The sequence below is a fragment of the Hipposideros armiger genome, unplaced genomic scaffold (assembly GCF_001890085.2).
Source record: "Hipposideros armiger isolate ML-2016 unplaced genomic scaffold, ASM189008v1 scaffold_155, whole genome shotgun sequence".
NCBI classification, from domain to species: domain Eukaryota; kingdom Metazoa; phylum Chordata; class Mammalia; order Chiroptera; family Hipposideridae; genus Hipposideros; species Hipposideros armiger.
In genome coordinates, this window is record NW_017731505.1 from 2,776,622 (window position 1) to 2,789,218 (window position 12,597).

General features: G+C 45.9%; 1 protein-coding gene across 3 annotated transcripts in view; it reads right to left on the reverse strand.

Annotated features, from left to right (window-relative positions):
• Positions 1-12,583, reverse strand: part of WWC3 (WWC family member 3) — a 108,197-nt gene extending 95,614 nt beyond the window's left edge. For all 3 annotated transcript variants that reach the window (XM_019651206.1, XM_019651207.1, XM_019651205.1), the window contains exon 1: positions 12,432-12,583. The gene's annotated coding sequence lies outside the window, so the exon portion shown is untranslated. The remainder of the gene's footprint in view (positions 1-12,431) is intronic.
• Between the last annotated feature and the right edge of the window lie 14 nt (positions 12,584-12,597).

Sequence of the window (12,597 nt, forward strand, 5' to 3'; positions counted from 1 at the left end):
GGAACCTCTACACTGCCGTCCATAGCAGCTGCACCAGTCTGCATCCCCACCAACAGTGTCTGAGGGTTCCTTTTCCTCCACAGCCTCTCAACACTTGCTATTATTTGCCTTGTTGATGATGGCCATTCTAACTGGTGTGAAGAAAACTTTTCAAATGGAATCATGCCATTTTCCTTGTGTGCACTGCGTCGGCTAGAATCGTACGGTAGTTTAGAGTTTGACCATCTCCAGGTTTCCTCTAAAGGGGAATGGGCTATAGCGGCTCTCCCTGTGACAGTGGTCCCAGAGGGTCTTGTCTTCGTTTCCAAGTCTGTGAATGGGGGTGGGGAGGGGTAGAGAGCAGCTGGGTTTCTTCTTTCCCTCTGCATACTCTGAGCAGGCACATATGTGCACACGCATGATTCCCATAGTAGGGATGGGGAAGGGTGCTCATTTGTCTGAGGTCACACAAGAATGAGAGTCCTATACCTGAGTTCTCCCAGGAACTAAAACTCTTTGTACCATGAAACCTTAGCTTTTTAACTGTGTGTGGGACTTTTTTTCCAGCTTAAGTGAGATATAATTGACAGGTAACATTGTGTACATTTAAGGGATACAAGGTAATGATTTGATACTAATTTTTTGCAATATGATTGCCACTGTGCCTTAGGTAACACCTCCATCAAGTCACATAATTATCATTTCTTTTTTGTGGTCAGAACACTTAAGATTTCCTCTCTTGGTAACTTTCAAGTATACAATACAGTACTGTTAACAAAAATCACAATTAGATCCCCAGACCTAACTGTATTGTTAATGAAAATCTTTCTAAAAGTGGTTATTGGCCTGCCTTCTTATATAAAGAAGTCTTTAATTTGCATGTTATTTAAATGATCTAACTTTCTCTGGTTCTCTTATAACAGATGCAACATCCTTTTGGGGAGAGAAGTTTCTACTGAGGGTTGCTTGACTCAAAGGTTCCCCGCTGGCTTTTATAATTCTGAGCGCCTTCTCCCTAGTTGATTAGACTTCCCTCTGGGATCTTCTTATCCTGCACCCTGCCACCCCATCCATCCACACCCCAACTGACCAATGGTTACCTTCATTACACCCCAGATTCTCCTAAGATCAGGAGTCAGCAAACGTTTTCAGTAAAGGGCCGGACAGTAAATAGTTTCAGCTTTGCAACCACATGGTCCTGGTGCAGCGACCCAACTTTGTCATTGCCGTGCAAAAGCCGCAGACAATAAACGCATGAGCGTGGCTGTGCTCCAATAAAACTCTATTTACGGACATTGAAACTTGAATTTCACATACCTTTTACAAATTACTCCACTTCTTTTGATTCTTATTCAACCATTTAAAAATGGAAAACCTATTCTTATCTCACAGGCTGCACAAAAACAGACAGTAGGCTGGATTCGGCCCGCAGGCTGCTATTTGCAAACCCCTGTGCTAAGATCTCTCAGGACCAGCCATCGCATGTGGGAAACAGTTTATACTCAGTAAACATTGGTTGGTAGACTAATGACAAGCACTGTCATTCTCACTGTACATCTAGGAAATCTACCCACAAAGAAATTCAGGGACTTGAGCGGCGGCGTGCGGTGCAGGTGGCAGGTGGCAGGAGCTGACTTCCGCACGCTCTGACTTCAGGGCTGACCTGCCCCCACCGTTGGTTTACTATTTTGTGTAGGTTTTTTTGTGTCCCAGCTGCCTTCTCATCTCCCTGAGGAAAAGAGCTAAGCGATGTTAATTACTTGTTATCCTCCCATGCACCAGGCACAGACATAGAGTCCAGATATTAAAAAGTCTTGCCACATATTACTCTTTTGGCTTTCTGTTCCTAATTTTCGAAAGAAATATAAAATAGTTTATACTTCTCTCTTTCTCAAAGTAGCAAACTAAAAGCTAAATTAATCTCTTTTCTTTGATCCTCAATTTTCCTTAAAGGGGAGTGACTGCTCCGTGGACAAAGTTCACACAGCTGCCCTCGGTCAGGATCACAAGATGGTGTGTCCCCTGCATTAAACCAAACACAGAAGCACAAAACCAGATCCCTATGATGTAGATGAACCTCAAAAAACATGATGCTGAATGAGAGAAGCCTGACACAAAAGGCCACATAACGTATGATTCCCTTCGTATGAAATGTCCAGAACAGGCAAACCCACAGGGACAGAAAGCAGACGGGTGCACTGTCGGGGGCTGGGGGGAGGGGAATGGAGACTACTTAATGGGTACAGGGTTTTCTTTTGGAGTGAAGAAAATGTTCTGAGACTAGACAGAGGGGGTGGATGTAAAACACCGTGACTGTACTAAATGCCACTGATTGTTCACTTTAAAATAAGTAATTTTGTTATGTGAATTTGACATCAATAAAAATACATTTTTTAAAAGAATGCTGGTAGAGCTGTATATTCTTTTTTCTTCCTTTTTTAAATTGAGATATAACTGACATGTGACATTGCGTCAGTTTTAGATGTACAACATGATTTGATATAGTATCTATTGCAAAATGATCCCCACACAATACTTACAAATTTTTTTCTTGTGATGAGAGCTTTAAAATCTTCTTTCTTAGCATCTTTCAAATATATACTAATACAGTATTACCATATTGTTAATTAAAGCCACCATGCTGTAGTCACAGGAAAAAATTAATAGTATAATCACATTTATGTAAAATCGCAAAACAAAAGTCTGGGTTTATGCACATATATTTAGGTAAAGGTGTAGAGAAGATTCTAGAATAACACAGAGCAAGCTGCATATTTTTGTGTGGTGTCATTCTCATGGGGCAAGAATGTTTCGATGGGTTTCCATATAATAGAGAAAACACCCTAGTTCCCTGTGGGCCTGAACATTTGAAAGGGCATCCACGGTCCGTTCCACACACATCTGTGTATCGGAGCACAGCACTGACCAAGGATTGAGAGCGGGGTCTGCACAGGTGGTTGCAAAGAAAACTCAACCAAGCAGCTCTTGGGTTACCATGATCCGAAACTATTCAATTGTTACTAAGTTTTCACTGCTTTGGCTGCATCAATCAGTTGATCACTCACATGAAGTGCATTAAACTACATAAATGAGTACAACAGACTTTAGGAGGGCCTCCTATCAGAATAGCATCGCCCGTTCTTTAAAATTTTTAATTTTCTCTTAGAAGTAGGCCAGTGCACACGAAGGGTATTTTGGGACAGAAGAAGAAAAATGGAGGAGAGGGTGCGAATATGGGCAGCTGCAGCCAGACCATCCCGGAGCTGGTCCATCAGTCGTCCTTGGGCCAGGAAACCTGAAATTCCCATTCCAAACTCTCACGGGCTTCACTCAAGTACACCCACCCGTCCCAATGTAACTGCACTTCCAAAAATTATCGGAGATCAGGGGAAAAAAGGCACGAGAAAAATTTTTTTAAAAGACAGGATGAGCAATTCTCAAGCAATATGCAATAAAAGTGCAATCTGTTATAATTTGGAAATTCCAAATGCACAGTGACAGACTGAAAGTATCTACCCAAGATCAATATCATTACACTATATTGAGTTGTAACATCACCATTAGAAACAGGTGTGCATTCAAAACTCCGGGACTAGAAACTTGCCAGGGAATTTTACACAGGAGATGGAGGGGGGAGGGCTTTTTAAATTCACATGTATAATACCACCCTGTTTTCCTATGCCGAATTTTCTCATTTAACTCTTTGAAAAGTTAATATATTCACGTGGTTCAAAAAGCAAAAGGGATAACAAGATATATTGCCCATCCCAGTCCCCTCCTCACCGTTCCTACCACCATCTCCCCTAAAGAGGTACACAAACAAATCTGAATATAGACACTTATTCCTCCCTCTTGAGGCACACACACCGGGCCCCTTCTACACCTGTACATGCCACAGACTTCCTCATCTCTGTCCTCCAGACCAGCGACTTTCCAACCTGGCTTCAGTGCAGTGCCTACATGCGAACAATTCAAGCTGCCTTGTAGCTGGGGCTGCTGATATGTGGGACCCAGGCTCTGCATGCAGCCCCCTCATTCCTGGACCCTCGCCACAGCCCACACTAACCCCAGTTTATATAGGAGGAAACCAAAGCTGCAACAGGTTAGAAGGAGACCCAGTTAGATAAATGACAGCCACGACCCTAAGGCAGGTCTGTCCAGATGATCCACAGAACCAGGGCACCTTCTCCTCCTTGAAAAACAAATGATCATCTCTGCCCAATTTGCAGAGAAAAATTAATAAACTCATAAAGTCTCTCGATTTTAAGATTTCCAGCTCCAATTTTGTTAAACATCAGCACCTCCTATGTCACTTTTCCACTAGCCCTGGCACAAAATGGTTGTGACTCTTGGCTACACTCTGTCATCTCCAGAGGAGCTTAAAACATGGGGCCACCTGGGCCCCACGTGCAGAGGGCATCCAGATTCCTGAAGCTCCCCGGCCAGGTTGACTGCATACCACTCGAGTAGGGAGGCCACTCCTGGTTATCAAGGAGCCAAGGACAGCAACGTACCAACAAGAACAGACAACAGCTGATCACGGCCAGCCCCAGACCTCGTTCCTTCCATCGAGTACACGAGGTCATGTTTATATTTTGACATTGTAAACATATGAATGGTCATTTTTCTGTGAGTAAAACAGTTGGGAGTTGACATAATGGAATGAAAGACATAGCTATTTCCTGTATTCTGCAGGGAACGCCTCAACAGGGAGGGCACTTCAGGGCGGCTTCCAAATGGGCGCCGGCCGGCCACAGTGGAACAGTATTTGGCAATGAAAAGGAATGGAGTGCTGATCCATGCTGGGACACAGATAAACCTCCAAAAACATCATGCTGAGTGAGATAAGCCAAACACACAAGGCCACAGACTGTGTGACTCCATTTATACGAAATATCCAGAATAGACAAATCCATAGAGACAGAACACATGAGTGCTTGCCAGGAGCAGAGGGAGATGGGGAGTGACTGCTCATGGGTACAGGGTTTCTTTTGGGAGTGATAAAAATGTTCCGGAATTAGATCGTGCAACGGTTGCACAACCTTGTGAATATACTAAAGATCACTAAAAAGGGTGCATTTTATGGTATGTGAACTGTATCTCAGTTGTTTAAGATGGGGATAATGTTCAGGGCAAACCCAGTTAGCCCATACATTCAGAGGGCTCCCCCGCACTGGAGACAGGCACCTTTCCACGGACAGGGCTCAAGTGGCAGAAGAATGCACCTCCTGTGGTGGCTATCTGGTGTCCTGACCCAAGCTCCACACGGCCCAGAAATATCGCACTCCCCTTAGCAATGCTCTGTCTCCTGGTAGCACCGAGCCTGGAGCACAGGAGTCACTCAGAAGATCTCCGGCCTGGCTTGTGACCTACCCACATGTGAACAACTCAAGCTGCCTTGTAGCCGGGGCTTGTCCCCTTGGGGCTGGCCCAGCCAGCTCCCTTCCTCCTTCCCTCTCTCTCCCTTAGCCCCTTGAGCTTGAAGGAAAGAAAGAGGACCCTCCAGATGCAAAATGCTGGAGATTCCACAGCTCCATATGCGGTCTTTCAAGGTGCCCTTGTCCTGTCTTTCTAGAGCTCCCGAGCAAAGGCACAGGCAATCCTCTCACCAACCCCTGGTCCACAGAAGGAACCGAAACGAGTCCGGGCATCTTAGACCTCCTGAGAAGCCCCCACCCGCACACACCCAGGCCAGGCCAGCCCTCGAGGTTGCTGCAGAACACTGGAGTGTTCACAGATTCATTTTCCTCTGTTCCACTGTGTGTATGTACACACTTGACATTCACTAACTACCTATCAAGTCGATCGAGGATATTCTAAAAATTGAAGAATACACTCAGACTAAAATACATGCCCAAAGTTTCATATGCTGCTATTACTATTTGTATGGTGTAGTAAGTTCAGAGTTTTTCATATAAATATCTTCTTCATGGAAACACAGAAATCAGGCCTCTGTGGTCTTATCGTCTGTTATGTAACAGCTCAGTAACTGTCAATCTGCTTGAAACAAACTCAGCTCCTTAACAGGAATCATCGTAACCAAGTAGACAGTAGTTCAGGGTTCTCAACCTGGCCGTATCACTCCCCCAGCGGACATTTCGCACTCTCTGAAGGCACTTTTGGTTGTTGTGACTTGGGGAGGGGTACTACTGGCATCTAGTGAGTAGAGACCAGGAATGCTGCTAAACATCCTATGCTATGCAGGACAGCGCCCCCACAAAGAACTGCCCAGCCCGATACTAACAGTGCCAGGCTGAGAAACCCTGCTTGAAGGTAACACCTGCCCTAACTGGATACCTTTTAGGACGCTGCCCATCAGCAATACAGTAAAGTGAGTGACTCAACATGCTTCTGTGTGCAACCACGTCACTGAACACACACAGTAACAGCGGCAACAGCGGCAGCCAAAACAACAGAGGTCCACGAGCGGGGTTAACAGAAGGCCTTTCGGGGGCCCCTGGGAGTCTCAGTTCCTCCTAAGGTGTCAGCAACATTCCTTTGGCCCCTCTCCTGATTTCACCTGCTCTGTGCAAGAATCAGCTAAGTCCTAGGCACTCCTTGCTCCCGTCACAATGTCTCTTACATAATCCCTGCCTTTTGTAGGCTAGGGCCTGCATCTCTCTAGCTCAGGCCCATCGTCATCTGGGAAACCTCTGATCATTTCCAACCGGCCTCCCCTCTAGGAAATCCACCCTGCCCACTGCCCCGTATTCGGCTTGCTTAACAGATACGACTTGGTGCCTAATGTGAGAAGACTCCAGGCTCAGTCCACAAGAAATGAGGAACCCTAGGGGTGTTGTGAGGAGCCAGGGGGAGAAAATGGATATAAAAAGCTTAGTATGGCACCGCCTAAGCACGCGATAAAAATTAGCTACCGTGGTTGTTAGCGAAGACACTATGCTGACCAGATGCTTCCTGCTCACTGGGAAAACAATGTATGGGGTGGATTAGTCTCCTACCGCTGCTATAACAAAGTGCCGCAAACCAAGCGGTGCAAAACCACACAAATTGATTATCTCACAGCTCTGGAGGTCCAAAGTCCAAAATCAGTTTTGTTTGGCTAAAATCAAAGTGTCAGCAGAGCTGTGTTCCATCCACAGGCTCTAAGGAAAAATCCATTTCCTTGCCACTTCCAGCTTCTAGAGGCTGCCTGCATTCCTTGGCTCATGGCCACATGACTCCCAACATCTGCTTCTGCTGTTACATCTCCTTTTCTCACTCTGACCCTGCTGTGTCCCTCTGGTAAGGACCCTTGTGATTATACTGGGCCCACCCAGATAATCCTGGATAATGACCTCATCTCAAGATTCATTCCTAACTTAATCCCACCTACAAATGTTATTTGCCATGGAAGGTAACATCAATAGCTTTCTGAGGCTAGGACATGGGCATCTCTGGGGAGCCCTTATTCTACCTACCATGGCAGGGAATGGGAGTTTAAATATCAAACAACAATGAATGAAAGATAAAAATAACCGGTGGGTATAACATGGTGCAAGGGGCAGTTACCTAGCCAACGGAGGGTCAAATACAGGTAGTAGAGCTGGGCCGAACTCTGGAGTTGGACAGACGCTGCCCCTAGTTGGCTATGGGGAGCAAGGTTACTAAGTCACCCTCCCTTAGCCTAGTTTCATCACCTGCCCACCCCCACTTGTGCAGCCAGTGTGGGTTTTCAGTGCAAGCATCCACGCAAATGCCTAGAGCACTTGGCACATGGTAAGCACTCCACATATGTCTGCCATAACCACAGGCCGAAGGGATTCCAGCGAGGAGAAACCAGGCGGCAGGAATAGCATGGTGAGGCTTTAGGGGGAAGGGCAGAAGCACAGCATAAGCCTCATGGAGGTAGGGACCTGTCTGCCGGTGCTCACCACTGGAGTCCTAAGCCCTGGAAGAGTGCCTGACACTGCAAGGCTGTGCAATAGTCATTGACTAAATGAATGAATGAACGAATGAACAGAGGCAGATGCTTGAAACAGAGTAGGGACTATGCAGTTGGGTGGATACTGGAAAGAGCACTGGTTCCGGGTCAGAAGGCACAGCTCAAGACCTTGTCCTTCCAACTGCCGGAAGGATGCACCCCTTGGCTATGGCCCTCGAGTGCGAAATGAGGAGCTCGAACAAGACAGCTCTTCGAACCCCAAAACTTAGGAGTCTAAGTTATGTGTGGTCTTCCCAAGTCTTACCTCCCTTACACAAAGACTGGGTGGGTCAAACTGTCCAATTCCCTCATTTATTCTGAAAACACCCAGCGCTTCCTCGTCTCCGGCACTTTTCTCGAGTTCCCCCTTTTCTTCTCCAGCACTGAGAAAGCATGAGAAGCCCTCAATCCAGGAGACCAATGGATGAGGAGAAAGACGCCCCCAGGCTCCAGTGAGCTCTCCCTCCTTTTCTCAGAAGCCATCACCACCTAATAATGGGACCTGGTAGGATCATCATTGGCTTCATTTTATATGTCTTTCTCCCATCCCCGGACAAACGTCTCCATCTACCATCCAGCACACAGGAGGCCTAGAATCTCTATAAATAATTCTTCATTTGACTGGATTTAAAGGGGAATAACTGAACTCGTAGAACTTAGCTCTGCTTTTATTCCGTCTGATTAATTTTACTGGATTTTTGAGAAAGGCATCCAACATTAGCGAAGGGACCTGCGCTAGAAGCAGCTCACCAGGGTCACCAGGTGACCTTTAACACCTGACCCAAGGGCTCCTGAAGTAGAACCCACCAGAGAAGGTGAAGCACTTTATTTCCACCGCCAAAATCGGAGTGAAAGGGAAGAAAAGGAAACCAAACATCCAGGAGCTATTTTTGGAAATGAATGACTTTTCCATTCACTTTTAAAAAAAAAAAAAGGAAGGAAGGAAAGAAAAGAAAGATATTAGACCAAGAATAGGCCGAGAAGTAGTAGTTGATAATCTCAATGGAAGAAGGTTCTTCCAGGAGCCCACCTCTTATGGCCTTACAAGCAAGACACGCCCCAATGTTCATACAAACACTACCTATACTCTTTTAAAAAATGAAAAATTGAGAAATCATTACATGTTTATCAGAAAGTTTATATAATCCCCAAATAGACTCTGTGGGGTAAATATAGTAAATGCCCTACTAATTAATACTAAGTAAAGGTTCCAAGAAGGTAGCAATCAGTGATGTCATCTGGCTCTATGCTGTGGGGCTTCGACCTGGCCAACTCCCGAACCATGGGTTGTTTTTTTGTCCTTAAAGCAACAGCCTGTCTGAAGGCCTTTGAAGATACCACAGGACTCCTCCATGTGGCGCAGGTCAAATCCACCTCGTGAGCAAATGGATCCCTAAAAGCTTTTGTCATGATATCATCTGGGCCTTCCAGCACCATCATGATCATTTACTCTCTGCTTTGACCTCAAATGTGATACAGTCCACCATTCTTCGGCTGCTCAAGGTTGGCATTTCCAGTACTGTGCAATAAAACCTGAGCTAGGGGAAACACAACATGAAGTCTCAACCACCTAGTCCATCTATAGGAGAGTATCAACACAACCCTGCAGGAAGCACACGTGTATATATACAACCGTCCAAGGCACTGCGTGTTTCCAAAGGAAGCAAAAATGTTCTTCCCATATTGTCTGCCTAAATGGTAAATACCTTTCCATAAAGTGGTCATTGAACTCCAAGTTAATATATGTAGAATACAGACGTGCCACTAATGTAAGCCACACAAGACTCACCCACGGAAACTACCAGCTATAGAAATGGTGAATTAACTTTACACTTTTTTAAGAAAGGTTTTGGGTAAGATTCCCAGAAAACTCTGAAAATTACCCTCACTGATCCGCAGAGAAGGTGAATTTAAACCTAAGATGGGTTCCTAATCAAACTAAAAGAATTCTGTTTTGAAAGGGCTAAGATGTTTTACACATCTGTAGCCACATCTGTAAAGATGTTTCCTTAGGCTTGCAGCCCCTTTGTTGTGACTTGAAAAAGAAAGTACAGCTACACTAATTCACCAACACGCCCTGAGATGGCAATGTCCAATGCTGTGAAATACAACAATGAATGGAATGAGTAGAAAACTGGAAGAGATTGTTTACAACCATTGGCCCTCGGCTACTTTGCTTGCAGGAGGATATTTTACGCTATTACAGTTTCTACTACATTATACATGAAATGTTTCAGGTCAGCAACAAGTTCTATCTAACCTCCATTCAAATTCCTTCACAATTTTATTTTCTTTAAAAACCTCTTTATTGGCCTCTCTCCTGTCAGTTCTCACTTTGGGAGCTGTTTGGGGAAAGTCCTCATTTCTTAAACACCGTTTTCTGGTCATGTGAATCAAAGGTGAATCAAATTTAACTGTCAGACAAGCATGGAGAAGATGTGCTCCGACACAGTTTTTTCCACATAATAAAACAATTCCAACTTTAAAGGCTACCCGGTCACCTATAAAAATCTATAAAAATCGGCAGGGTTCTGTTTTGAAAGAAGAAGAAGAATGACTATTACACCATTTACACCCTTCAGAGACTCCACTTAAATGTTTGTGGCTTGCCGAACATTCCATACATATTTCGGGCAAGGTATTATGGGAGCTGAAGTGCAAGCTGTCCCCTGCTGAATTTTCACTCACTATAAAAACAATGTCTCATAAAAGTATACACGTTTTTACTTTACCAAAAAACGTAAAATATCCACTTTTGTTCACTCAATCGACACTTTTAGCATTAGAAACAGGACTTTTTAAAAAGCCCTAACATAAGCGGTCTGAAAAGGGTGAGAATGTCATTCAGTAACAGATTTCTGGAAGGAGAAACATAGGCAATGTGTACGAAGTACACAAAAGGAGGATTCTACAAGCTGACTTCTGCAGAGTCTGCTCACCTATGTCCTGGGTCGTACCATAAAAATGGAAATTCTTACATTTATACTTTTCATCACGAATTCCCACTCCAATGTAACCACAACTGTTTTATATTACCCTCATAAAATGAACCTTAGCCTTTTCTAAGCAAAACAGTATTTTTAATTGGTTCATTTTCCAGTTGTTTGGGTTTTTAACAGACATACAGGATAAAAGGGCACCACATTCCAAGCAGTTCTACCAATTCCAGAACCATCCAAGGCTTGATCAAACAGCTGTGGCTCTAGCCTTTGGTTAAAATTATAATATGATCTCACCTGATTTTCAAATAACTAAGCATCTTTTTAACCCATAAAACCGTGCTATGATTATCTAAGTTTCTGAGTCCAGAAGTTTGCAATGTTCAGAGAGAATGTTAGGGAACCGCCATCCTTTTGCTTTGTTTTGCTTTGTTTTGTTTCTCCCTATCTGAACCCAGAGAAATCTTCAAACAATAATTCAGCAGCTTCCCTCCTCCGAAGTTTATTTTCAAACACCAGTGCCATGCAGCGCTGCCTTTTCCTGTGCAGGTAGGAGGAAGCAGGCGTGCTGTCACCACACTGGGCCTTTTCAAGTCTGAAAATCACTGGGAAGCCTGCAATATTACTTTTCTGGCACTCAGGCCGTGGAGAGAAGTTGCTCCAGATAGGACAAGATATCAGATAACCATTGGAAACACTGCGTTTCAACAGAATTCCCAATGCCACAAAAAAATGCATCTCTCCAAAAGCAGCTGAGCCGTTGGAAAGTTAAGGAAAAGCATCGTTGCATGAACTTCATTAAATGCAAAAATCCGTTTTTTACTCCATAGGGTTTACTTACATGAATCAGACAACTTAGTACCGAATTCGTATCTTGCACAAAAAGGAAACCTAAAATTCAACTCTTGGCGTTTCGTTTATTCCAAAAGCATCTGGGTCTAATCATATTTCATTCTGGCTGCAGTACACAAGGCTGTTTCAATCAGAATTTTAACTCAATGTTTAAGGCGCTAAAGAGTAACCATCACAGTTTGGGAAGAGGCTATCCCAACTCCCAAAGAACCGGGGATCCCTGAAATGTTCCGTCTGGCGGCAATCTACAGATGGAAACGAGGCTGAGTACGTCAGACAAGGAACCCACACCACGAAGCTGGGGCGCACGTTTGTGCTCCACGGTGACAGTTCATCTGGCCACCGCGGGGCCGGGGCGCCTGCGAGGCCACAGCCGGGGGCCGTGGGCCGCGGGCCGCAGAGGCCCGGCAAGGATGGGCGAGGCCGCGGCGGAAAAAGGAAAAGAGGGCCATCCGTCAGCCCCGGGAGAGGAAATTCCAGGCGCCCAGCTCCCAGGCGCCGGTCAGCGGGTGACGTGAGGGAATCAAGTCAGAGTGTCCGCCCGGAGCGGGGGCCGGGAGGACGTCGGGACTCCGCGCTCCCGGGCTTGAAGCCGGGACACTGGGCGCCTCGATCGTCGGCCAGGGCCCCGGGGATGGGGACGTGGGGGACCTCCCGGTGTCCTCGAGCCTATCCCAGGACCCAAGGGATGGGGCGCCCGAATCCTGGCCCGGGCCCGCGCCCCCCGCCGGCGCCCTTACCGGTCGCGAGGGTCGATCCACGACGTCTGGCGCGTGTTGTGGTCGATGTAGAAGACGCGGCCGTCGTAGTCGCGCGCCTCCTCCCAGCCAGCGGGCAGCGGCAGCTCGGCGCTCTCCCGGGCCCGGGGCGGCGCGGAGGGCGCGGGAGGCGCGGGGGCCGCGGCGG